Raw genomic sequence first — 3,710 nt, forward strand, 5'->3', positions numbered from 1 at the left:
CTTGTTAATTTTCTCACATTGGTTTTGTTGATTCTTTGTATAGTTCTTTTTTTTCTATTTGGTTTGATTATTTCCTGCTGGCTACTCCTCTTGAGTGTATTTGCTTCTTTTTGTTCTAGAGTTTTCAGGTGTGCTGTCAAGCTGCTAGTGTATGCTGTCTCCAGTTTCTTTTTGGAGGCACTCAGAGCTATGAGTTTTCCTCTTAGCACTGATTTCATCATGTCTCACAAGTTTTGGTATGATGTGTCTTCATTTTCTTTAAATTCTAAAAAGCCTTTAATTTCTTTCTTTATTTTTTCCTTGACCAAGTTATCATTGAGTAGAGTGTTGTTCAGCTTCCATGTGTATGTGTGCTTTCTGTTGTTTTTATTATTGAAGACCAGCCTTAGTCCGTGGTGATGTGATAGGGTGCATGGGATTATTTCAATCTTCTTGTATCTGTTGAGGCCTGTTCTGTGACTGATCATATGGTCAGTTTTGGAGAAGGTACTGTGAGGTACTGAGAAGAAGTTATATTCTTTTGTTTTAGGATGAAATGTTCTATAAATATCTATATTTAGTTAGATCCATTTGGTCCATAACTTCTGTTAGTTTCACTGTGTCTCTGTTTAGTTTCTGTTTCCATGATCTGTTCATTGATGAGAATAGGGTGTTGAAGTCTCCCACTATTAATGTATGAGATGCAATGGAACACCCATATTTAACCCATTTCTTGACAACGGTGACTAGTATTGCAATAAACGTAAGTGTTCAGGTAACTACTTTATATGTTAATCATATCTCCTTGATATATACCTAAGCAGTGAGATAGCCAGGTCATATGGTCAATCAATTTTCAGCTTTTTGAAAATCATCTTCCATCATCCTTCCCATAATGGTAGTAATACCTTCCACTGGAGATAAGTTACTTTAGAGGTGTCCAGCTAACTTTTGATATTGGAACATGACATTGCCCTCTACAAATGCACTGGGTCACATTCATACCTAATCTGCACAACTGTGCTTCAGATGAACACGGCACAGTGGTAGAAAGCCCTAGCTGAAACAAAGATGACATGTTTTAGGCAATATTCATATACATTATATATATTTAAATTATATATGTACACATGTATACACATATGTACTTATAACCATATATACAAATATACACAAATATATGTACATGCATATATACACATATATACATGTGCATATATATACATATATACACATTTGTGTGTCTTTGTGCATGCATATGCCAGGGCAGTTGTATGGTGATCAGAGAGCAACTTTCCAGATTCAATTCTCTCCTTTCACCATAGTTCCAAGGATGCAAATCAAGCTTTCAGGCTTGGTGGCAAGAGACTTTACTCAGTGGTTCTCAGCTTTTCTAATGCTGTGGCTCTTTAATACAGTTCCTCATGTTGTGGTGACCCATAACTGTAAAATTATTATTTTGTTTTGATTTTTGTTTTTTTTGAGATACGGTTTCTCTGTGTAGGTCTGGCTGTCCTGGAACTCACTCTGTACACCAGGCTGGCCTCGAACTCAGAAATCCACCTGCCTCTGCCTCCCAAGTGCTGGGATTAAAGGCGTGCGCCACCACGCCCGGCCTGTATAATTATGTTTATTACTACTCTGTAACTGTAATTTTGCCACTGCAATGAATCATGATGTAAGTATTTGATATGTAGGCTATCTGATATATGACCCTTGTGAAAGGATCATTCCATCCCGCAAACAGTCTCAACCCACAGTTTGAGAACCACTGCTTTACCTGATGAACCATCTTGCAGGCCTCCAACAAGGGGTCTTGTTGCTATTTATTTTCACATTTATTTGGTGTGTGTATATATTGGTATCTATGTCAACAATGCATATGCAATGTCAACAATGCAACGTATTTTAATGAAAAATTGTCTCCACCTGTGCTGTTGCTTGCTTAGTTTATCACAATACTGAATAGATACCTTTTTTAAAAAGGAGCTGTCATGGTGTTCTGGTAGCATATACCTGTAATTCCAGCTCTAGGGATGTATGGGCAGGAGAATCAGGAATGCAAGACCCTTTCAAGCAACTTTGAGGCCAGCCTGGGCTACTTAAAAAACCTGTCTTCAAAAACAAACAAACAAAACCCAAAATGAGCTGTGTTCAAGTTAGTGTATTCTGAGATCATTTGGCCAACTTTCTAAACAGTGAGTTTCTTCAGGGTGGCGCCAGGCTGAAAGTTATTTACAGTCTGCTTGGGTGGAGAAGCCGTTTGTCTTCAGAAATCTTGTGAACTTGAAGCGACCCAAGTGATGTCAGAGAACTTGGTTATGAAAGTAATTACTGGGCTGGGGACATAAGTCAGAGGTGTACTTGCTAAGCATATACAAAGCCCTGAGTTTTGACTCTAAGAAATGACAAATAATAATAATAATAATTGGTGCAATGAATTCAAATTGAAAAATGATGTTAGATAAAATTATATGGGAGAACAAAGCCCGTAAACCACCCATGTCTCATGTAAATCAATACATAGTCTATTGCTCTTGCATGAAAGATTGAGTGGCCAGGAAGTTTCTCTGAGGTAGGACATTTTGAGGTTGAGTCTGAATAACAAGAGATACCACCGTTTTAGAACTTCCTAAAGTGGGCCCACGTGACTTAGAGGACGTAGAGTAGACCCTTGCCCTTCAAAGTGGATTTTCTAAAACAGCCAGTAGTTTGTTCAGAAATGCAGACTCCCAGAACCTCAGATTTATTGTATCATAATCTACACTGAACAAAGTCTTCTATGTGATTCATAAACATGGTGCTAGGCTGCTAGTACTTGGTACCTCTTCTGAGGTCTCCTAAAAATTCCAGAAAGGTGGGGTTGTGGATTGGTGTTTTATCACTGGAGCCATAACACAGGAACATCACTGCTGTCTTTGTAGCAAATAAGCCAGGTTCTAAGAGAAGGTTGTTCATTAGTAGATATTCAAGCACTAGGATGCAAATGATTTCTTAGTTGGGCTCCTTGATTTAAGGTCCTTTCAGGAGTGACCAACTGCCCATGGTGGGATACTTTGTGACAGAGTCAGGACTTCAAGCAGGACTCTCATCCCCTCTCCTTGAACCAGCTTTTCACTTTTAATTTTCCCTCATGTGGCCAAGGCTGATTTTGAGTTTGCTACATAGCTGAAGCTGCCCTTGAACTTCTGACCTTCGGGCCTTCATTTACCAAGTGCTGACATTATAGGAACACAGGAACGTGTCAATTTTTAATACTGACAAAGAGAAATTAGAGTGAGCATGGGAAAGGGTGGACAGTTGCAAGCTAGAGAGGACCTGAAAGAAAATCACCTCATAAGGATGAACTAAGAAAATATATGTGAGAACCAGGTCTACTCAAAAAGTAGCACATTTCAGCTAACATCAGGAGCATTTCTAATAGAAAGTATTGAACGCTTCAGCCTTCCCTTCTAAACCATCTCCATTCCTTTGTATCAGCCACAGATCTCAAGAAACACTTTCCATCTGGTACCCTCTTCCTGCCCCCTCATCACAAATAGCACCAGGATGACACTCAGGGGATTTTCCTTATCCTTCCTGTCCTTCATTATGATCTCTCCAGTCTCAAGCACCACAAGAACAAAGTAACAAGTGGCTGGTGGTGCATGCCTTTAATCCTAGCATTGCAGAGGCAGAGGGGCAGAGGGGCAGAGGGGCAGAGGGGCAGAGGGGCAGAGGGGCAGAGGGGC

This window comes from Mus caroli, chromosome 7 (assembly GCF_900094665.2).
Source record: "Mus caroli chromosome 7, CAROLI_EIJ_v1.1, whole genome shotgun sequence".
In the NCBI taxonomy this organism is placed as follows: Eukaryota; Metazoa; Chordata; class Mammalia; order Rodentia; family Muridae; genus Mus; species Mus caroli.